We start from the raw sequence: 24,547 nt of genomic DNA, 5'->3' as shown, positions 1-24,547 counted from the left end.
TGAAGAGACATATGTGGATAGGAGACTAGAGGTTAAGGAGTCCATGCCTGACGGCTTCTATCAGAGATTTTGAGCATCAGATGTGACCTTACACACCATCAGGTAAAATCACTGTCAACCCTAACTGCACACTAAAATCATTTGAAGGATCTCTTTTTTTAAAATACTGATTCTGGGGATCCCTGGGTCGCGCAGCGGTTTGGCGCCTGCCTTTGGCCCAGGGCGCGATCCTGGAGACCCGGGATCGAATCCCACATCGGGCTCCCGGTGCATGGAGATGGAGCCTGCTTCTCCCTCTGCCTGTGTCTCTGCCTCTCTCTCTCTCACTGTGTGCCTATCATAAATAAATTTTAAAAAATAATGAAAATAAAATAAAATAAAATAAAATAAAATAAAATAAAATAAAATAAAATAAAATACTGATTCTGGGTCCTATACCCAGGGATTTTGATTTAATTCATCTGGAGGTTATTTTTTAAAAGCTCTTCCGATGATTCTAATGTGCAGCTGTGATTAAGAACCTTTGATCTGGTCATTAGCTCAGTTTATGCAAGACCTTGACTTTTTGTCATCCTTGTTGGTACTTTCTCCTTTGGGATAGATTGGAAGTGACATGGTGTCTTTCTTAACTATTGCGGGGGGCCTGCAGATGACTAATGAAGCCCTAGATGGGCCCCCCCAACTAGCATAGGCCAATTGACCTCACCCTGGCCTAGTCATTTGGAATCCCACATCAACTGCCAAAAAGCAATCCGTTAATAAATAAGAAGAAGAAGAAAGTATGAGTTACAGAGCATTCATTAAAAGCCAGGTATGATGCTAAGCATTTGTTTGCATGATCTTATTTTAATCCCACAACTGTCCAAGATGGTAAAAAGTACTTGTATTCCCACATTACAGATAATGTGTTACATAGTGAAGAGTTAGCTCAAGATCACAGGTAGAGGTTGGCAAAGGCACTCCTGCCTGCCACCAGAACGTAAGTCATTAATCCCTGTACTAACAAAACTTTACAAATGTGTAATATAGTCCAGCCTATTTCCATTTTCAACACCAGTTTAGATCTCTTGAAAATATGAAGTTACATCCTTCTTCTACATAAATATGATTTTTAAGATATTCTCCTATATTCAAAAATCAAGGTTTGAGGGGATCCCTGGGTGGCTCAGCGGTTTAGCGCCTGCCTTTAGTCCAGGACGTGATCCTGGAGTCTGGGGACCGAATCCCACGTCCAGCTCCCTGCATGGAGCCTGCTTCTCCCTCTGCCTGTGTCTCTGCCTCTCTCTCTCTCTATTATTAATAAATAAATAAAATATTTTTTTAAAAATCAAGGTTTGAGTTACTTTATCTTAGGCTTTTCTAGCTGAAAACAGTTACAGGCTGGAGAGGCTTTATATTATGCATCCGTAACTTCATCTTCCATAATTTATGTCACTTCTTATATATAATAAGATAGGATGTGTGGTAGAGTGACTTAACACATGGGCTTTGGAATCAGGAAGATGTGCTGTGAACACCAGCTCCAGTCTAGTATATACGAATTATGTAACCTTGGACTCCTGCAAATTCTCAATCTCCGCAGTTGTAATATGGAGGTAATAACACCTATGGCACAGTGTTAATGAGAGGAGAAAATTAATAAGAAGGATCTCGGGTGGGACACCTGGGTGGCTCGGGTTGAGCGTCTGCCTTCAGATCAGGGTGTGATCCTGGGATCTGGGATCGAGTTCCACATCAGGCTCCCCGTGGGGAGCCTGCTTCTCCCTCTGCCTGTGTCTCTGCCTCTCTCTGTCTCTGTCTCTGTCTCTCTTTCTCTCTCTCTGTGTCTCAGGAATAAATCAATAAATCTTTAAAAAAAAAAAAAAAAGAAGGATCTTGGGAAACATACAAAATTAAAATCTTAAAGTAATCCTTAAAAATAAAAGGTAACTAAAAATAAATGAATTTAAATGTATATAGAGTCTTTAGCAGGACAGCAAAGAAGATCAGCAAAAAAAGAATTTAAAACTCTTTACAGGGGATCCCTGGGTGGCTCAGCGGTTTAGCACCTGCCTTTGGTCCAGGGCGCGATCCTGGAGTCTCAGGATCAAGTCCCACATCGGGCTCCCGGCATGAAACCTGCTTCTGCCTCTGCCTGTGTCTCTGCCTCTCTCTCTCTCTCTCTATGTCTATCATGAATAAACAAATAAAATATTTTAAAAATAAAAAATAAAAATAAAACTCTTTACAATAATCATATTATTAGAGGCAGCTTTAGTACTATATCATTCTGTGTAATGTAGAAAAAGAAAATGAGAAAATTTTTAACAATCTAATTCTATCATCTATGGTGTCCTTTAAATCAGAATTCTTAGTGAGAAGAAAAAAGAGACACAGATATAAGATAGAAGAGTTTGAATACCAAAACTTATAGTCCTGAACGTGCATTAGAAATACAGCTGCGGGGGGATCCCTGGGTGGCGCAGCGGTTTGGCGCCCGCCTTTGGCCCAGGGCGTGATCCTGGAGACCCGGGATCGAATCCCACGTCAGGCTCCCGGTGCATGGAGCCTGCTTCTCCCTCTGCCTATGTCTCTGCCTCTCTCTCTCTCTGTGTGTGACTACCATAAATAAATGGAAAAAAAAAAAAATACAGATAACAGAAATACAGCTGGGGCCAGCCCCGGTGGCTCAGCGGTTTAGCGCCGCCTGCGGTCCAGGGCATGATCCTGGAGACCCGGGATGAGTCCCACATCGGGCTCCCTGCATGGAGCCCACTTCTCCCTCTGCCTGTGTTTCTGCCTCTCTCTCTCTCTGTGTCTCTATTAATAAATAAATAATAAAAATCTTATAAATAAATAAATAAATAAATAAATAAATAAATAATTTTCCTGTGTTCACTGAAAAGATTAGAATGGCCTTATGATTAGTATCCCTAATGTTAAGACAGTGGATTTGAAATTCCATTCCCCATTAAGAAACATGCAAGATTAGCATGGACTATTTTGTCATCCTACCAGATAGCAAGGTAAATATCAAGGATTATTAAGGACATGTGAAAAAGACCCAGGAGTCAACTCAAAGACTCTCCTTCTTGGAACAATTTGAGTATCAATAAGGATGCGGTTTGAAGTCCATCAAATGTGTTCATATTCATAATGGTCACTTTTATTTATTTTTTTAAAAGATTTATTTATTTATTTTGAGAAAGAGAGAGAATGATTGAGGGGAGGTGCAGAGGGAGAGGGAGAGGGAGAGAAGCAGACTCCACACTGAGCACAGAGCCTGCTCTGGGGCTCAGTCTCACCACCCTGAAATCCAACCTGAGCCAAAACCAAAAATCAGATATTCAACTAACTGAGCCACCCAGACACTCACTCCCATAATGGTCACTTTTAGAGGACGCTTATCAACAAAATTCATTATTTGAAAACTGATAAGCAAAGAGAAAGAAACAAATGTATATCCTGCCTTTCCTGTACATCCTATGCCACTAGTTAACCAATTAGTATATAAGGTGAATTAATTTCTTTCTTTCTTTCCTTTCATTTTTTCTTTTTTTGTTTGAGAGAGAGAGAAAAAAATCTTTTTTTGGAAACACTGCAGCTAAGAAATGAAGAAGAAATAATAGCCCCGAACTCTACCATTTTGCAATCTCCTAATGAATTCATGAGTCTAGGCACCAAGCATCAGTGACTGGTAATGTCGTAAAGACAATCAGATATTATGTGCCTTCTGATAAAGTAATAAACATCTACTTGTGAAGAACTGGTCAAAAATTTCAAACCTGAATCTAATCAAGACTTTAGATCCAACTATTGATTTATAGGGAAAAAAATTGAACTACACAATGAGGAAGCAGTCACACACAAAAAAAATAAATAAATACAAAGGACCCTGCTTCTTCAACAAATAAATTACAAAAGGACAAAAGAGACAGGGATTTGGCTGGGAAAACCTATAGATTAAAAGAGGCTTAAAAAACTTAACATTTAGCGCCCCTGGGTGGCTCAGTCGGTGACTTGATTTCTGCTCACATCATGATCAGATTCCATGGTCATGGAATCTGGCCCCACATCAGGCTCTGCAGTTCAGTTCAGAGTCTGCTTGTCCCTCTCCCTCTGTTCCCCCCGACCCTACTCTCTTGTGAGTACTATCTCTTTTTCTCAAATAAATAAGTAAACCTTGGGATGCCTGAGTGGCTCAGCAGTTGCGCATCAGCCTTTGGCTCAGGGCATGATCCTGGGATCTGGGATCGAGTCCCGCATCGGGCTCCTTGTGGGGAGCCTGCTTCTCCCTTTGCCTGTATCTCTGCCTCTCTCTTTCTCTGTGTGTCTCTCATGAATAAATAAATAAAATCTTTAAAAATAAATAAATAAACCTTAAAAAAAAAAGTTAAAGAAAAAAAATCACCTAGTGTGATGGTTAATTTTATGCTTTGACATGATACCCAGACAGTTGATCAAATACCAGTCCAGATGTTGTTGTGAAGGAATTTTTTAGACAAGATTATCATTTAAGTTAGTAGAGCATATGACTCTTGATCACAGGGTTGTGAGTTCGAGCCCCACATTGGATACAGAAGTTACTTAAATAAAACTTTTAAAAAATGAATAGATTTTGAGTAAAGCAGATCAACCCCCATTATATGGTGGGCCTCAACCAATCAGTTAAAGGTTTTAAGAGAAAAAGACTGAGGTTCCCCCCAAAAGATGGAATTCTTTCAGGTTGCCTTTAGACTTGAGCTAAATATCAAATCCCCTGTGTTTCTAGCTTGCTGGACTGCCCTGCAGACTTTGGACTTATCAAGACTCCATAATTGCTCTCTCTTATATAAACTCATGTAAAATCTGTGCTGTTACAAAGCAGAGTAGTGATTATCCTTGTGAAGGGTGGTAATGATGGTAGTGATGTACAATATTATAAATACTATTACTATAATAATAATATAAATAGTATAAAAAGGGACGCTTGTGTAGCTCAGCGGTTGAGCCTCTGCCTTTGGCTTACGTCATGATCCTGGGGTCCAGGGATTGAGTCCTACATCAGGCTCCCTGCAAGGAGCCTGCTTCTCCTTCTGCCTGTGTCTCTGCCTCTCTCTCTCTCATGAATAAATAAATAAAATATTTTTTTAAATTCTAAAAAAAGTATTAAAGTACTGTATTTACTATTTATTTATAGCATATACAGTACATATTTACTACATATAATAATTTTTACTACATACATATGTGTATATATAGTAATTTTTTTTTTTAGAAAGAGAGAGAGCACACACACGTGGTGAGGAGGGGCAGAGGGAGAGAGAGAGGGAGAGAATCTTAAGCAAGCTCCATGCCCAGCATAGAGCCTGACACAGGGCTCCTTCTCACAACCCTGAGATCATGACCTGAGCTGAAACCAAGAGTTGGACACTTAACTGACTGAGCCACCCTGGTGCCCCAGTAATTATTTTTTAAAGGGAGGACTAAGTGGCTAATAGAACTTAAAAATCAGAGGTTAGCTCTTTCAAGCATTAGGCATGAATGGATCCTAGGGCCAATAGATCATTATTTTGAAAAGCTGAGATGCCAAAGGAAAGAATAAGATAAAACTATTGCTTTAGGGTAGAGAGCACTCAGAAAACAAAAACAAAAACTGTGGAGAGAAATTCTTGACATATTTGAAAGCCTGGAAATTTTGAAAAGCAATTTGACTGTATCTCGGTAGATAAATTCCTACAATGCAGCAATTCCAACTCTAAGTCAGCATGATAAAATCTCAAACATAGGCATAGAAAGACTTATACAAGGATGTTGTACTAAAAAGCATGTAAATTAGAAACAACGGAAATTGTTCACCAGTGGGGGAGTAAATAGATGAAATGTGATATGTGGGCCTGTCATACAGTTAATTAGTACCAACAGTTAAAAATGAGCTAGGGGGGCCTCGCTGGCTGGGTAGGTAAAGGATGTGGAGCCTACTTAAAAAAAAAAAAAAAAAAGGTTAAAAATTAATTAATTAAAAATAAATAAAAATGAATGATATTAATTCTCCTATGAAATACATATTAAGTACCTACCAAATGCCAAATACTGTACTAGGTTCTGGGGATTTAGAGATAAGCAAGCCAAAAACTTTGCCTTCAGGGAGCTTACAACTAGATCTGCATGTACCAGCACAAAGGGCAGAAATATCATGTGGAGAGAAAGGAAGGAAAAATGTAGGTTGTAAAACATGAACTGTATAGGTTCTTAAGTTTTCCACTAAAAAATCCTACATATTATTTAGGTATACACACATGTAAATGTATAATTTAATAACTTTAGAGAACACGTAGAAAAAAACATACGTAATAGGGTTGCTTCTGGGAAGGGAAAGAAGGGAATAGGACTGAGGATGTGAGTCAAAGAGAACTTCAACTTTATCTGTAACTTTTTTTTTTTAATTTTTCATTTTTTTTTGAGTAAGCTCTATGCCCAATGTGGGGCTTGAACTCATACCCCTGAGTTAAGGAGCTGGATACTCTACCGACTGAGTCAGCCAGGTGCCCCTATAACTTTTCTTTTTATTAGAAAAAAGATAAGTCAGTGTATCATAATAGTGACAATGGTCACTGCTGGGTATTGGAAACATCTGTAATCTGCTATAATCATCTCTGTACTTTATTTTTTACTTTCTCCAAACTAAAGAACCTATGGCAAGGGAATTTAGAATTTCAAGGAGAAGTTACAGGGAACAGACCTTATAGAGAAAAGTCCTGGATGAGTTGGTTTCAAACTAGAAATAAAGGCAATACCTCTTCTTTTGGGATAGAAGGGCAGAAGAAGCAATGGATAAAGGAAAATAGAAAAGACTGAGGAAAGGAATAGGAAATTGAAGATTTTCAGATGGCCTTGAACTTCTCAGAAAAGCAGGAGGCAAGATCATTGGAGATCAAGGGCAAGGGAAGATTAAGCAGTAACTTTCAAAAATATGAAAAACATTTTTAAACAACCAAGATAGGAAAGTCATTAGTGAATCTCCAAGAGAGTAATAAAAAGAGTATAGAACCAGAGGAAGTCTGGTAGCATAAATTTTTAGTGAACTGAATCAGATTGGTTTCGTGTCTTTAGCAAAACTTGATAGCCTAGGAGAAAAGAGAGAAATTAATTGGCAGTGAACACAATTTAGGGAATGATGTGATGGGCACTTGGTGAAAACATAAAGAAAGAGGTGAGGTATACTAGAATGATCATTAAAGCAACCTTTAAAGTTCTCAATTTGTTAGGATGCTCAGGTGGCTCAGAGGTTGAGCATCCGCCTTTGGCTCAGGGATCAAGTCCCATATTGGGCACCCTACATGGAGCCTGTTTCTCCCTCTATCTGTGTCTCTGCCTCTCTTTCTGTGTCTCTCATGAATACATAAATAAAATCTTAAAAAAAAAAAGTTCTCAATTTGAGGGTCAGGTTGAATGGAGGAAAAAACATGTGGAGAAAACTTCGGTTCTCTTGGATTAGAAGTTGGCAAGGGCACGGCACACACTTCAACTATTTTGTTCCCGAGCCATTGGCGGACAGCACTAATTGATCTTGGCACCCTTTCTTACCAAAACTAGACACGAGCCCCAAACTCTCCTCAATTCAGGGTTCCAGGGAGCTTGTCCCAGTCGCAGAGAGTGGACACCCCATGTGAAAACCACTGGACAGACCTGCACTGGACAGCAGTTTCAACCCAGTCAGGAAGCATGTCAGATTAATCTTTGAAATCTCCAAGGGCTGGAAGTGGCACACAATAAACTCTCACTCAATAAATAATTATGGAAAGAAGGAAGGGAAGAGGTGGGAGAAAAAGAACGAGAGAACAGAGTCCCCAATGTAAACAAAGAACAGATTCAAGAGAAATGAAAGAAAAGTGAAGGAAGGTCAGTTGGGTTCAGAACGGAGAGCTCAAAACTGGTGACCTCAGGACGCCTGGGTGGCTCAGCAGTTGAGCGTCTGCCTTTGGCTCAGGGCGTGATCCTGGGGTCCTGGGATGGAGTCGGGCATTGGGCTCCCCACGGGGAGCCTGCTTCTCCCTCTGCCTGTGTCTGCCTCTCTCTGTCTCTCATAAATAAGTAAATAAAATCTTAAAAGAACAAAAACAAAAACAAAACTGGTGAGGTGGCACTGTTTCAGTAGTCAAAAAACATTAGAGGTTTGCCTCTTGTAAGGAATGAATGAAATATAAAATACTGTTAAACCCTAATTCTGTTTTCTTCTGTGAAGTCTTCTTATTTTTTTTTTAAGATTTTATTTATTTATTCATGAGAGACAGAGAGAGAGAGAGGCAGAGACATAGGCATGGGAGGAGCAGGCTCCCATGGGGAACCCGATGTGGGACTCCATCCCAGGACCCCAGGATCATGACCTGAGTCAAAGGCAGATGCTCAACCACTGAGCCACCTAGGTGTCCCCTCATTTCTTTTAAAGAGCTCCCCTATAAGGTAGCTTAGGAAAGGTGAAATGCTACAACTGAACTTTTTCTTTAGGCAGAATTTTTTTTTTTTTTTTTTTTTAAGTAATCTCTATGCCCAATGTGGGACTCAAACTCCACCCCAGATCAGGAGTCCCCTGCACTTCCAAATGAGCTAGCCAGGGGCCCCTGCAGAGCACTCTGAATAAACTTACCACCTAAACATTTAAAAATCAAAAGCTCAGTAATGTTTTGTTTTGCTTACATAATATGGATTTTTATGAGGAAAAAATGCTTTCTGTCACTGCTGCAGAACTGTAGAATTTTCAGTTGACAAAAGTATGGGATTTTTGTGTTGTTGTTTTCCGTAGGAAGCGTGAAAATCTAGCTGAAGTCTGGTAGAATAGGGAATGTGGGGGAAATATTTCTTATTTTTCTGAAACTTATTTTATTTTATTTTTAAATATTTTATTTATTTATTCATGAGACACACACACACACAGAGGCAGAGACACAGGCAGAGGGAGAACCAGGCTCCTCGCAGGGAGCCTGATGCAGGACTCGATCCCTGGACCCGGGATCACACCCTGAGCAGAAGGCAAATGCTTAACCATTGAGCCACCCAGCCGTCCCTGAAACTTAGTCTAAAAAGAAAATTGAAGCTATCTAGTTGTCTGAATTTTTCAACCATTGAAAATTCTGTAATAAATTATGGCTGCAAAAATGTTTTTAGGAATACCATCTTAACATTTACCTGCAAATAGAATTAACTGCTTTTCTCTCCATGTCATAACTTGAGTTAGTCTAGCATGGTTGTCCTCTAACAGGGTCATTTATGGAAAGATCAGATGTTTTCCTTTGTTTTTCTGTCCAAACTACCTGACACTTTGTCCTCACCAACGCTTCTTATCCACTACCTCACCTGTGATGGAACCATAACTTTGTCTGTGGATGTCAACCCCATACAACTTGAGCATGGAGGTAAATCCTTAGGAAATATGTGCAAATTATTTAAAATAAAGGCATATAAAAAAATAAAATAAAGGCATATATGTACTTTTGGAATCAAATATTGGAATGGAATATTATTGGGTCTTAAAAAGGAAGGAAATTCTGACACATGCAACAATATGGATGAAACTTGATGACATGATGCTAAGTATCAAACACAAAAGGCCACATATTGTACAATTCCACATATATGGGATACATAGAGTGCTCAAATGCATGGAGATGGAAAATATAATAGTAGTCACCAAAGACAGGGGAGAGGGGAAAAGAGAGTTATTGTTTAATAAACATGGTTTCAGCATGGGAAGATAAAAACTTCTGAAGAGAAATGATATGGATTCACAGCAGCGTGAATGCATTAGTGCCACCAAACTATACACCTAAAAGTCGCCAAAATGGTAAATTTTATATAGTTATATATAATTGACCACAATAAAAGTAAATAACATAAAGGTATCTTCAACTATATCTTCAAAAAAAGGGAAGCTGTGGCTGATTTTGACTCATTGTAATAAAAAGGAAATAGAAGGTAGGTTTTTTCCTCATGACAACATTGTTAACCTCAAGATAAATACATTTACTTTAAATGGTCATTAATCTCTTGGCCCCAAATTCACTGAATAGCACAGTTAATAAGAAAATACCATTTGAGGGGCCTGGGTGACTCAGTCAGTTAAGTGACTGACTGCCTTCAGCTCAGGTCAGAATCCCAGGGCACTGGGATCAAGCCCTGCTTTGGGCTCCCTGCTCAATGGGGAGTCTGCTTCTCCCTTTCCCTCAGCCCCTCCCCCTTGCTTATGCTTTCTTTATCTCTCTCTCAGATAAGTAAGTAAAATCTTTAAAACAAGAAAAGAAAAGAAAATGCAATTTGAGTGTGAGATAAAAAGGAAAAATGATGATGGATACTCCACATCTTCAATAATAGTGCAACTGGTGCACTTGGAAGCTTTGCAGGAATTAGACTGGAATTAGACTGAAACTTTATGATCTTTGGTTTGAGAAGACTTTTTTTTTTTAGTCAATAACTTATAATATTTATTTTGGTCATTAGGGAAAATTAAAGGTAGAAAGATTTAAAAAGGGAATTTTTTTAACATGGAGATTATTAAGATATAGCAGCATGATACATTTAGGCAAGGATAGAAAAGTAAACTATATTAATGTGTTTGTGTTCCGTTTTCTTAACCTAAAATTATTCCACATATAAAAAGATTCCCAATTATGTCAATAACTGTAGGAAACTGATAACTACTTAACCTCCCCTTCTACTCTCCACCCCCACAAAAAATAAAATAAAATCTGAGCCACTAGCTGCACAGTGCTCTCAGCTGCTTTGTTACTTTGAGAAATGCAGAGGGTCGGTGGAAATTATCCTGTAATGAGCAATCCATCTGGCTGCACCTAAAAATGGAATAAAAATGCCACCCTTGACTTTTCCATGGTAGTAAATTAAAGCCTAATGTATAGTTCTAATTGCTAACATTTTCTCTCTAATTATGGTTCAGTTTGGCTAGGATTTCCGACAATCCCCTTGTTCCCCTAAAGCAAACACCAGAGAATGTTCTAACCCCACTGGTGGCATTTATTAATAACCCCCTTGACAGATGAAAAAAATCATTATTCTATATTAGACAGGAAAAGATTTTCCTAGTGAAAGCTAATTGATAAAAACCCCATTCAGACACTATAGAGGAATTAATTTTAGAGAGGGAAAAATACAATAGTGTTAAATAAAAACAGACTCATTCATCATATAACGCTGCCTGGGCACTGTTTGGGGTACCAGCTAGGGGAAAAAAAACTTGATAAATATATGAAAAAATATCCATGTATACTCATATATTAGGATGAAGAGATGAGACGAAGAGAGCTCTCTTGTGAAGGATTCTTACTTTGTGCCTCCATGAAAGAGATAAGATGCGATAAGTTGGTTTCTCTGTATGGCAAATACAAACACACACACACAAAATTGTTGCGAATGTTTCCACATGCTTCTATTTAATCTCTTTCTTTCTTATTAAAAAAAGGCATTATTCCTTTTAAACTAACGTACAAATACATGCTAAATACAAATCAGTATTTATCTATAGGTCTAGGTCTCATCAAACAGTATACAGTGTTCTGAGTGACAATTAATAATTCAAAAATACTAAACAAAAGTGAGATTTCTGATATATTGAGAGGAGGCATGTTAGAAAAAAGAAACTCACTGAAAAAGATTATTTCTGAAAGCTACACTCCAAAGTATGCCAAGAGAAAATAGAAATACAAGTTTACAAAGCAAAGCAGTGGTGGTCAAGGGAAGGGGCGGGGGTAGGGGATGGGAAGGGGTGGAAGCAGTGACCTCGGTACAAGCTACCAGCGAGGTCTATAGAGTGGGAGCCTAACGTTAAAACCAACTAAACTCTGCCCTTATTTATCTAACCAGTAAATATTGTCATATTTACCAACTAATCTGCCCTTTAGTATCATCACGCCCTGACCATTCCAAACAATGTCAGGAGTAAAATACTCCTCTCTGCAAAAATCCTGTTTGTCTAAGTTCTAAACAATTTCTGTGGTTTCTGTTAAATTTTAATAATATTTAATAATATTAAGTGTTAACATTTCAAGTTAGCACATTTTTTATTTCTTAGGCCTTATAATCAAGCAAGCTACTGAAAGCTAATTTGGAAAACTGCCAAGGGCACTGTACCTGGACTCACAGACTCAGCTTCAAGTGTTTGTTACTGTGACAAATAGGTAAGTTTAATATCTCCTCTTTTGTCAAAAAAAAAAAAAGTATTAATGTGTTTTAAAATTATTAATCTGGAGACGCTTATGTGGCCCAGTTGGTTAAGCCTCTGCCTTTAGCTCAGGTCATGATTCAGGTGGGGTCCTGGGATAGACCCTCAGATCCTGGCTCCCTGCTCAGCGGGGAGTCTGCTTCTCCCTCTGCCCCTCCCCCACCATGCACTTGCTGGCATGCTCTCTCTCTCTCAAATAAATACATAAATAAATAATCTATTTTTTCATTTTTGTATTTTTATTTATTTATATGAGAGAGACAGAGCACGATGGAGGCTCCATCCCAGAACCCTGAGATCCTGACCTGAACCTAAGGCAGCTACTTAACTGACTGAGCCACCCAGGTGCCCCTCATTTTTTATTCTAATCTTTATTTTATTTACAATCATTTTTCCTTTACTTGCACAGCTGTAAGTACAAAATGTGATAAAAGAAAATATTCAGTGTCTATGTTTCTTTTCTGGACATTATTATTACTTCAGTTTATGATTTTTATAAAACATAATTTTGTGGGATGCCTGGGTAGCTCAGCCATTAAGCTACTGCCTTGGCCCAGGGCGGGATCCTGGAGTCCCAGGATCAAGTCCCACAGTGGGCTCCCCGCAGGGAGTCTGCTTCTCCCTCTGCCTGTGTCTCTACCTCTCTTTCTCTCTGTGTCTCTCATGAATAAATAAATAAAATCTTTAAAAAAATAAAAAACATAATTTTGTTGTATAAGACAAGGAAAGTGTTAAAAAAAAAAGATGATCTTCTTTAGGTACCAAATATACTATGTGCTCTACTAAAGTGAAGAAAATAAATTATATTATCTGAATGAGGAGATAAGGTCTTCTGCTTAATCAAATAATCTAGCTAATGGTTTTCTAATAGTGTCAATTCTTATAAAATGATAATGAAAAGCAAAACTCAAATAAAATTAGATTGTGTCCAAATCAATCTTTGATAATTAGAAAGGTCTTACAATGAAAAAATTATTATTATGATCAGTGATCATATGAATTATTGTAAATGTATGCAGGAATGCTCGCTCACTAGTGGAAGCACTTGATAAGACTCAGATAAGTAGTAGAACATTAAGGAGTTAAAAAGAAGGCTTTTAGTGAATGTTGCTTATTTTATACTTCCATCTCTCAAAGACTATAAAAGTCGTTTACAGTTTACTGTGATCAATCTCAAAATTTTCAGGTCCTTAAAATACAATTTTATTAAAAAAAACATATTGTCATATTTACCATTGTTCCCACTTAGATTTATATGTTTCATGAACTAAATAATATTTTAGGTCTTTTGTAAAACAAAAGACTTGGTCCCTCCAAGTCAGCTGGTTAGATAAATTTTTCTTTATGCAACTTTTTGTGGACTCATGCCAGGGTAAAGATTCCTGAAACACTCCTGGGTAAGTCTATGAGGCAAAATAACTGCAATGTGAAATTACAGACTATTTGATGAAAAGATATCAGTGCTCTGCCATTCAGATCTCTTTGAATTTACTTTTCAATTGTTGCTGAAAACCAGTTCCTACTGGTCAAGGGTAGGCTGTGGACCTTGATCAGGTTTTCACAACCCACTTCTATTTTCTACCCCAGTAGCCTCAGGCACAAATAGGCACCTACAGGTTCATTTGGGCATCAATGGAGTGGCATAAAGCTCAATATTCATGCTGAAGCTGCATTAGCTACACAAATCTGACATCCTGTCAACACATTGACCCAAATTTGTATATGCAAAGGTTTGCCTTCGCAACCTTGGCAGCTATCTAAGGGGATCTCCTCTGAAAGGAAGCCCATTCCTTGGGGGAGGAGATGCTTCCTCAAAACCCAGTCTTTATCAAATTTCTCACTTAAAGAGACATTCATTGCGTTTCGTCCAGAAGTAAAAATGTGAATGAACTGGAATTCACAAGTTTCCATAAATTGTAGCACATGGTTTTTACTGCAACTTTTGCTGGCTATGAAGAAAACAACAGCTTCAGTCAAAATTAAAATTATCATTCAGCAATTGGGTAACACTCCGTCAGGCCCCCAACTAAGCACTATGGCTCTAAGGAAAAGCACCTGGCAGGTACTCACCAAGACAGGTTCCTATGAATAAACACAATTGCCTATATGCGTATGAACTGAAACTATCATTAAAACTCTAAGGGTAAAAAAATAAATAAATAAAAAATAAAACTCTAAGGGTGGGGCAGCCCAGGTGGCTCAGTGGTTGGGAGGCTACCTTCAGCTCAGGGCATGATCCCGGGATCCCGGGATCGAGTCCTGCATTGGACTCCCTGCATGGAGCCTACTTCTCCCTCTGCCTCTGTCTCTGCCTCTGTGTGTGTGTGTGCCTCTCATGAATAAATAAATAAAATCTTAAAAAAAAAAAATAAGACTCTAAGAGTGGTAAATTCCAAGTGAGTGGCATAAAAAATAAATGTTATACAAGCTCCTAGAAAGAGAAATCTATAAAACCAGGGGCACCTGGGTGACTCAGTCGGTTAAGCATTCCTTCTGCTCAGGTCATGCATGATCCAGGGTTCCTGGGATGGAGTCCCAGGTTGGGTCAGGCTCCCTGCTCAGCGGGGAGTCTTCTTCTCCCTCTGCCCCTCCCCCTTGTTCATGTTCTCTGTCTCTTTCTCTCTCAAAAAAATAAATAAAATCTTAAAAAGAAAAGAAATCTCAAAAAATAAAAAAGGGGAAATCTCGGCAGATTGGAGGAGCAGGTGGGCAGGTTCTCATGCTTTAAAATGAGTCTTGGATGAATCTGAATGTTAAATAGTTGGTGTACAGTATGAACTATACAAGCTTTATGAAAAGTAAGACTTTTGAGTGGACAATAGCATATGCCTCCTTAGCATGTTAGAGTATGGTATCTTTCTATTTAATGCGAATACTACTATGCTGAATCATATTCAGTTCCCAGGTCCTAAGATTTCCCAGTCATTTTCAGCTATTCTTCAGATTTTCTCTCATAGAGCGAAATATTCTGTATCTTCCACTCTAAGAACAGTTACTCCACCATCTTACCTGGACATTAAGTGGCAATGTTCCTTTTTTGCCTTCCACAAGTAGAGCATGCCTCTTCATCCACCACCCTGAAGAGGTTGACATGTTCCTTAAGTCACTTCTAGATCAACCCTCATCATCCTCCTCCACCTTGAAAATTGTGAAGTTTATGCCATCTTGTCTTGCCACCTTTTCCCCTGTTGCCCCTGCCACTAACCACCCTCCAGTACTTTGTTCCAAGTATCTTTGGATCCCAGCCCCTGCGGTCCTTCAGTGACTCCTGGAACCTACTGATCTCTCCGACCTCAGTGACCTTTACTGTTACTACTGCCTTTTCTTTACATTCATGCAATGAGTCCTAATTTTTAGAATCCTGTTTATAATTTTTATTACCTTGTCAAGAAAATACACCTAGGAGTCATTTGCCATCACTCAATAAGACTCAGTATCTAAGAGTAAGTAAGTGAATGTGACAACAATAAGTATGATCTCCACGTATATCTCTTTTGATGTATGAATCACACACCTACCACAGAGCATTCCTGAATGAATGATTGTGCAGTCTTTGTAAAAGTTACCAGTGACAATTTTGTTATTGTCCTATTCCTCTAAGATAAATGCTTGGGGGCTGTGCTTCCAAATTTAGAATTTCTGTGCAATTTTTTATTACTAAAAACTTAGTAACTACTAAAGCAAAACTAGTGAATATTAAAATTATTTATTGCTGGCTACTAATACAATGGCTTTTTAGTGACTAATTAAGTCGAGCTTATGTATGTCTAAAGCCATTAATTGGGATCTCTGGCCACATTTAAGCCACAGCATGGTGGTTACCAGGAGTGGGAGAGAGATAAGGTTTGAACTCAGAAGATCAGAGTTTAATTCCCAGAACTGCCACTTAATGGCACTGTGACCTCTGACAAATCATTTCTCAGTGTTCCTATCTGTAAAGTAGGGATAATAATAATATTAGCTCAGATCACTGAATGCTATCAAAAGAGGAACTACAGGGGCAGCCCAGGTGGTTCAGCGGTTTAGCGCCACCTTCAGCCCAGGGCATGATCCTGGGGATGCAGGATCGAGTCCCACGTCGGGCTCCTGCATGGAGCCTGCTTCTCCCTCCCTCTGCCTGTGTCTCTGCCTATCTCTCTCTCTCTCTCTCTCTCTCTCTCTGTGTGTTTCTTATGAATAAATAAATAAAATCTTAAAAAAAAAAAAAAAGGAAATACATGTGATAGGGTACCTGGGTGGCTCAGTCGGTTAAGCGTCTGCCTTTGGCTCAGGTCATGATCCCAGGGTCCTGGGATCCAGTCCCACATAGGGCTCCCTGCTTCTCCCTCTCCCTCTGCTGCTCTCCCTGCTTGTGCAATCTCTCTCTCTCTCTCTCTGTCAAATAAATAAATAAAATATTGTTTTTGAAAAAAAGGAAATAGATGTGACAATAGTTGATAAGTTTTAACAAATATTAGTTGTTATTTCACAGTATTTTACTAAATAAAATTCATCATAGTGTGATCTCCTGGCCAGACTGCCTGGATTTAAGTCCCACATACCCCAGGTACTAGATTTCTGACCATGGGAGGCCTTTACCTTCTCTGAACCTTAGTTTCCTCCTCTGAGGGACAGTACCTATGTCATAGAGTGTTGTGAGACTTTAAGTGACAAATAATGCAAGCCCTTAAAACACCATCTGGAAAACTGTGGAATACTAACAAATGTTCATCCATTCACTCATTTATTCCACAACTGTTTTTTTGAGTGCCTACTCCATGCCAGACTTATTCTAGGACTGGGAATACAGTTATAGAATACAAGAACCAAAAAAGTCCTCACCCCCATATAGCATATATCTTTGCTGGGGTAAGGAAGGTTTTATTATTATTGCAAATAACAAAATGAATGTATTTGGATGTGATACATGCTATGAAGAAAGAAAATGTGCAAGATGCTATGGGATGACTTAGGATTTCTGTTACTATTAATCAGAAACTGAGTTACTATTACCATTAGTATTACTACCATGCCTCTTCCTTCTATAATTTCTATTTTTTAAAAGATTTATTTATATATTTTAGAGAGTGAGTGGGGGAAGGGGCAGAGAGGGACAGAAAATCTTTAAGCAGACTCCCTTCTGAGCAAGGAGCCCAATGGGGCTCTATCCCAGGACCCATGAGATTATGACCTGAGCTGAAATCAAGAGTCAGACACTCAACCAACGGAGCCACCCTGGTGCCCCTTAATCTTTCCTTCTATATCTACACTGTGGAGGCACTTCTTTCTCATGCACATGCTCCACTTTGGCTTAGAGAGATATAAACACTTTTAAGGCATTTCCCTTCTTAGAAACACATAAGAACAATAACATCCCTAAACAGTACTGGAAATCTGTGCGCCACGTGATGAAATTACAGTTTGTAGTCAGAGAAATGGACAGAGAACTCAACTTTACTTACACTAGGATTCTGAAAGTCAGTCTCTTATATATGGGGCTCCAATATTTTTCAAATCAATACATGTTCATTATGCAAGTACTGCATGAAAGTCCCCACAGGAGACATAAAGTGATAAAAGAAAATAATTCCTTCAACAAGAAATTAATAATCAAGTTGGAAAAGAAAAGATAGTACTATATTTGAAGCTAAATAACCTAAAAGATTTTTTTTTTTAATTTATTTATGATAGTCACACAGAGAGAGGGAGAGGCAGAGACACAGGCAGAGGGAGAAGCAGGCTCCATGCACCAGGAGCCCGACGTGGGATTCGATCCCGGGTCTCCAGGATCACGCCCTGGGTCAAAGGCAGGCGCCAAACCACTGCGCCACCCAGGGATCCCAACCTAAAAGATTTTAATTACATTTCAAAACAACAATAAGGGGGCGCCTGGGCAACTCAGTTGGTTAAGCATCTGCCTTCAGCTCAGGTCATGATCCAAAAATCACTAATTACCAAACAAATCATTTGAATAGGTTAGTTCAGAGGAGAGAATGACATCTTTAACTTAAGTAGGAAGGAAAACTGACATTTGAAAAACTGAAAAAGAGAGTATTTCAAGTGGAAGGAATAGTTTAAACAAATGTCTGTTGACATCTGAGTGTAAATACATTCCAACAGGAGGGAGTAAAACTATTTGCCTATAGAAGAATTCAGAAGGGTTAGAAATTGTGGCTCTAAGGCAGTATCAGAATCTAGAAGAAAAATAATATGAATGGAGTAAAAGTTCATATACAATAAAAATCTACACCTAGAGAATGTTTATTTCGTCTGTCTATAATGGAAATAAAGGATGTGAAAAAGAAAAGTGAGTCGAGGGCAGCCCGGGTGGCTCAGCGGTTTAGCGCCGCCTTCAGCCCAGGGCCTGATCCTGGAGACCTGGGATCGAGTCCCACGTCGGGCTCCCTGCGTGAACCCTGCTTCTCCCTCTGCCTGTGTCTCTGCCTCTCTTTCTCTCTGTGTCTCTCATGAATAAATAAATAAACAAAGTCTTAAAAATAAATAAATAAATAAAAGTGAGTCAAGCCGGAGAGCAAAGGGGAAATATATCAAGAGATTCTTGTACACCTTAAGGTAGAATATTGTGTTGCCACAAAGTGGTCCTTAGGAAGACTTTGCAGACACCTCAGGAAATGTTTGTGATACTGTGTTACATGAACAAATCAAACTTGCTATGGGTCTCTACTATCAATTAAAAATAGCTCTATGCATGTTAATGAAGAAATTATTTACATAGGCTATTAAAAAGGGTTAAGGGAAACCAACAAGGGATGGTGAGGAGCCACTGGGCTGCATCAGTGAAAAGCCAAATTCTGTCCTAGAGTGAAAGAAGACAAGGAGTGGCTGGGATAACCGGTTGGCCGCGGGTGGGGGTGGGGTGGAGTGTGGGAAGCTCAGCTGCAGAAGCTGTGGCCTTAGGTAGAGTAGTGCAGCCACTGCTACCCATGGGTGGCACAGAGGGTGCCAGGAGAGCAAACACTCTGACTTCTCTCTCCTCTGGCCGTGTGATCTTCTGCTGATGCCTCCTATTCATAGCTCCCAAAGAGAAGCCATCCAACAAGGAATCTGAATAATGTAGTTTGCAGAGGTCAGCCTCCATCTCCCTCCCAGGCAAGGAATGGAGGAAATGGAGAAAAGTAGAGAATGAATGCAGAGGGGAAATATGTGTATGTGTCTCTAAGCATGTGCACAAGTGTAGATGTGAATACAGTGCTTTGTGGGTGGAATAGAGGAATTGAGGGGCAAATAATATGAAGGCAAGAAAATCAATTAGCAAGACAATGCAGCAGGGCCACTTTATTACATTTGTGGGACGTTGTGGGACTCTTCCTGCAGTAAAAAAAAAAAAAAAAAAAAAAAAACTTTAAAATTCCATTTTAGGGACACCTGGGTGACTCAGCGGTTGAGCGTCTGCCTTTGGCTCAGGGTATGACCCTGGGGTCCGGGATAGAGCCCCACATCAGGCTCCCTGCATGGAGCCTGCATCTCCTTCTGCCTGTGTCTCTGCCTCTCTGTCTCTCTCATGAAAGAATAAATAAAATCTTTTAAATTAATTAATTAATTAATTTAAAAAACAAAATTCCATTTTATAATTACATCAATATAAGGAAAAATATAATCCATTCTGGATTATATCAAATTTTTTTCTGATTAAAAAAAATGTTTAACATTTTCATAGATCCCTAAAATTATGTCTACATGCACTGTATCCACCATGTCAAATGGTGCAGTAGGTCCTGGCCTGCAGAAGATCAGACCTGACCTGAATAGTGGAGTTCTGATAGAGAACAGAAAAGACATTCAAAATAGTTTGTGAAGGGCTTATTTACAAAGCTAATTTACCAGAGGCTGGGAAAAAGCTGCAGAGGAAATGTCCTCAGGAGGAATAGTGGCTTTGACTTGAGGAACCCAGTTGGCCTGGGATCACATTGCAGGGAAGAAGCCACGATTATAAATACCCTGGCTTTATTTTTCTCCTCTCCTTCCCATTGACTTAAGCCAAGCAGAAACCAAGGTCATGATCACCACTGATGCTGTTCACACATACTCATTTCCCAAGGCAGAGCACTGTTGGAAGGGCACATCTATCAGACCCATTGGAAGCTATGGACACAGGTGGCCTCTCTAGCATGGGGTTGGGCTATTGGTTTTTGGTATCAGAATCACGGAGAATGTTTCTTAAATAAGATTATTGCTCCCAGCCCCCACCCCACTCCCCTGGCCTGAGTTTCTGATTCAGTAGGTCTGGAAGTAGGTCTACGGGTTCCAAGAACTTATAGTCCTAATAAGTTCCCAGGTGATGTTGATACCATTGATTTAAGGAGCACACTTTGAGAACCATTATCCTAGTGGGTTCTTCATAGACTCTTCAACCATACATATTGTGGTTGATCACTGTAACTTCAAGCACCTAGAACAAAGCTCAATAACATAACAGATACTGAATAAATATCTGATTACTAAATGAATAATTGGGATGCCTGGATGGTTCAGCAGTTGAGCAACTGCCTTTGGCTCTGGGCGTGATCCTGGGGTCCAGGATCCAGTCCCACATCGGCCACCCTGTGAGGAGCCTGCTTCTCCCTCTGCCTGTGTCTCTGCCTCTCTCTCTGTATCTCATGAATAAATAAATAAAATCTTAAAAGAAAAAGAACAATTAACTTAAATAAAACCTAATCAAAGCAAATTCTCCTGACTCAGTCATCTATAAAGCACTCAACAATCCATGACATAGATTGAGATGATGGCCAAACGAAAGATCTGAGATTCTGGGTGGCATCTTATAATTCAGGGCTCTGTCCTGGGCCACTTCAAATCTTCTCACATGTCAGAAAGGCCTATTTACTATGTTAGCATGATGCTTCAAATATTTTATTCAGTGTGAATAACATAGTGAACAACTCCATCATCAGTGTTTCCATAGTATATTAAAAATAATCATTCATCCATCAAATACTAAGTTACAGAGCTAAGGGCCATTGGAGATGCTAATCCCTGGGGAAACAAAGATGAATGACTTCTGTCCTAAGGGCTCAGTCTAATGGGAAAAACAGATATTTACACAGAAAAATTGTGGTAAATATTATCTTAGGAGTGCACTGTGGTAAATATAGAAGTATAAATAGTAAGCAAGGAGTAGAAAAGAGGAAGGAGGCAACTCTGCCTTGGAGCTTCAGGGAAAGCTTTGCAGATAACTTTTGAGGTGGGTATTAAAGTTGGAGTAGAGGTCTTCCAGATTTATAAATGGGAGAAAAACACCCACACTGAAAATCTACCTGCGTAGACAATGGCAGTGTTGGAAAACTAATGAGAGAGGAGAGTGAATGGTTACATAGTAAACCAGGAAGAGCTAGAAACTGACAAGGGATAAAGCCAGAGAGGTAGATTCCATAGAGAGCCAGCTAGGATAGTCCCTGGAACAGACTCGAAAGAGCCTTCCATTCCAGAACCTGAAAGTGGGAGGAAGCAGCCCCTGCCCGTCTCCCACAGCACACTCTACATACTTTTCCCACAGTAGTTACTTCATTAGATTGAAATTCTCTGTCATGTTTTCAACTTTCCTATTAGACCATAACCTCATTAAGGGCAGAAACTCTTTTTTTTTTTTTTTTTTCTGTTAAGATTATTTATTTATTTATTTGAGAAAGAGAGTGAGAGAGAGAACACAAGCAGAGGGAGTGGTGGAGACAGAGGGAGAGGCAGGCTCCCCACCGAGCAGGGAGCCCAACATGAAGCTCAATCCCAGGACCCTGGGGATCATGACCTGAGCTGAAGGCAGACACTTGACTGACTGAGTCACCCAGGTGCCTTAAAGGCAGAAACTCTTATTCACTTTTCAGCACATGGTCTGGTATATGGTAAGCAATGAATAAACATTTGCTGACCTGAAGGAGCCTGAGGAGGTCTTTCTCTCATAGGATGGGTACTGAGGAGGTCTCCAGCTGGTCTGTTTAGCCCCACCTACAGACAGATGCTAGACTCTTCTTTCTCTCCCTTCCATTCTTCTCTCCTACCATTCCACCAAGTATCTGGAGCCCCATCTGTCACCTGCAGGGCTCTGAATCTCCCAAGATTTTGAAAGGGGTGTGAGGTTGTCCATAGCAGAAACATTAGAGGGAATAGCTATTATTTTTTCATTCTTTGGGATTTTGATGTATCAACAAGAAAGAAAGAGGAGATCTAAGTGTTTCTGTGGAGTGGTGGGAAGTCAGGGGATAAAACAACATTGAAGGGCAGCCCCGGTGGCCCAGCAGTTTAGTGCCGCCTTCAGACCAGGGCATGATCCTGGAGGCCACAGATCAAGTCCCATGTCAGGCTCCCTTCATGGAGCCTGCTTCTCCCTCTGCCCATGTCTCTGCCTCTCTCATTCTCTGTCTCTCTCTCATTCTCTCTCTCTCATGAATAAATAAATAAAATATTTTAAAAAACAACAACAACAACATTGAAGACCTGAATGACAGGTAAGAATAAAGAAGCTAAAGAAAAGAGTGAAGAGCATCTGGCTGGCCCAGGCGCTGGAGTATGTGACTCTTGATCTTGGGGTTGTAAATTCAAGCTCCACATTGAATGTAGAGATTGCTTCAAAATATAATCTTAAAAAAAAAGGAAGAAAGAAAAAGAAAAGAGGTAAAAGTATCCCTAGTCTTGGTCCTTCAATCCTGCTTTGTTAAAAGACACAGAAAACATTCACATAATCATGCTGATTCCTCATTGTAGCACCACATAAAGATGATGCCTGGCACATTTTAAACATCAATTTTAGAGGCACCTTGGTGGCTCAGTAGGTTGGACATCTGCCTTCGGCTCAGGTCATGATCCCAGGGTCTTGGGATTGAGTCCTGCATTGGGCTCCCCACTCAATGGGGAGCTTGCTTCATCCTCTCCCTCTGCCTCTCTCTCTCTCACTTTCTCTCTCCCAAATAAATAAATAAAATCTTTTTTAAGAACCCACCAATTTTAAATATCAGTTGAACTAGTTAGTTGTGACTCAGCCCAACTCATCTCTCTTCTACCTATCTACTTGGGAAAAGAACCATTTAAGCTTCCTCCTAAGTTTAGCTATTATCAGGGACTTTAAATAAGTGTAAAATTTATTTTTTCTTTTAGGACTGGATATAACCACATCAACAAAGCTCTATTAGAAGTGCTTTAAAAACCTGAGGTCTCTGAATTTACTCCTTTTTAAGTTCTGTAATACTTCTATTCTGCTCAACTACATTTATGTATATGGGCTGTTTGTTGCACAAGGGCATCCAGCTGAGGGGACAAATGGGAGCTCAAATCCAGCCCCAATTCTGAATAAGCCCTGTGCCCATGCAGTACATACACCCAGAAGAGTCAACTTTTTTTTTTTTTTTTTTTTTTTTTTTAATCCACAGAGCAGTTTTTATCCAGGCCAGTAGTGGTCCTCACTATATTCCCCTATCCTTCCTATGCCCCATTCTCTTCTGAAAAGATGGGCTGAAATCTCAATGATGATGCCACCATTCATTGGCTTCTCCATCACAGATATGCCACAGCATGTGTACGTACAAAATACAAGTGGCTTATTATGGCCATCTACTGGGAAATGGAAATAGCTTTGTTTTATAGAATGACAATCATTATATTAGGGATTTTCATGTAGTTAAAAATTACCTGATCACTCATAACCACCTTATTTCTAGAATATTATGTCAAAGAAATTTGTCCCACAACAGAACAACTCAAAAAACAATAATTGCCTCACCACACACACACACACACACTAGTATGGTTCCTCCCGCTGTATGAAAGTAGAGCTTTCCTATGAAATCTTTTGTAAACTAAAAAGGCATAAAACAAAGAAGCATTATGAGGAATTCATATTTAAAAATTTTGAGCATCCTCAGACCTGAAAGCTAAACTCTCTCAAGGCTTTTCTGATACCTTAGGACACATCTTACTAATGGTTGCACAAAATAAATTGAGATAAAGCACAGATGCTCACAGACACTGTTCAAAGCTATGGCAGCTTGATGCTGAGATGCTGAGTGTAGGCCCCAGAGAAGAGCCTGATCAGGCCACTCTTGCTTCTTATAGGGTGCACACTGCCACTATAAGGTCTCGCTGCAAAACAAATGTTGAGTGCTCTTTTCACTTTTCACCTTTTTTTTCCCCATAAAAGCAAAAATCTTTGCGTTTCTTCTGGTTAGCAAAAACAGGTACTAATGCAGGTATTTCCTAAAAGTGAAGTGGAGAATTTTCGAAAAGTGGGGGATATTTGTCCTATATAGAGGTAATGGATATGTTAATTAGCTTGATTGCAGTGATCTTTTCACAGTTGTATGCATTTGTCAAAACATCAAGTTGTAGGGGTACCTGGCTTAATCAGTTGGTAGAGCATGTGACTCTTGATTTCAG

The 24,547-nt window shown here is 39.5% G+C and overlaps 1 long non-coding RNA gene across 1 annotated transcript in view; it reads left to right on the top strand.

The window, feature by feature from the left end:
- Positions 1–549: 549 nt before the first annotated feature.
- LOC102154529 overlaps positions 550–24,547 on the top strand; it is a 47,416-nt gene continuing 23,418 nt past the window's right edge. The window contains exons 1-2 of the long non-coding RNA XR_005362880.1: positions 550–811; positions 12,038–12,143. This is a non-coding gene — a long non-coding RNA (uncharacterized LOC102154529). The remainder of the gene's footprint in view (positions 812–12,037; positions 12,144–24,547) is intronic.

Source organism: Canis lupus, chromosome 8 (assembly GCF_011100685.1).
Source record: "Canis lupus familiaris isolate Mischka breed German Shepherd chromosome 8, alternate assembly UU_Cfam_GSD_1.0, whole genome shotgun sequence".
Lineage (NCBI taxonomy): Eukaryota > Metazoa > Chordata > Mammalia > Carnivora > Canidae > Canis > Canis lupus.
This window is presented reverse-complemented; position numbering and strand designations above follow the sequence as displayed.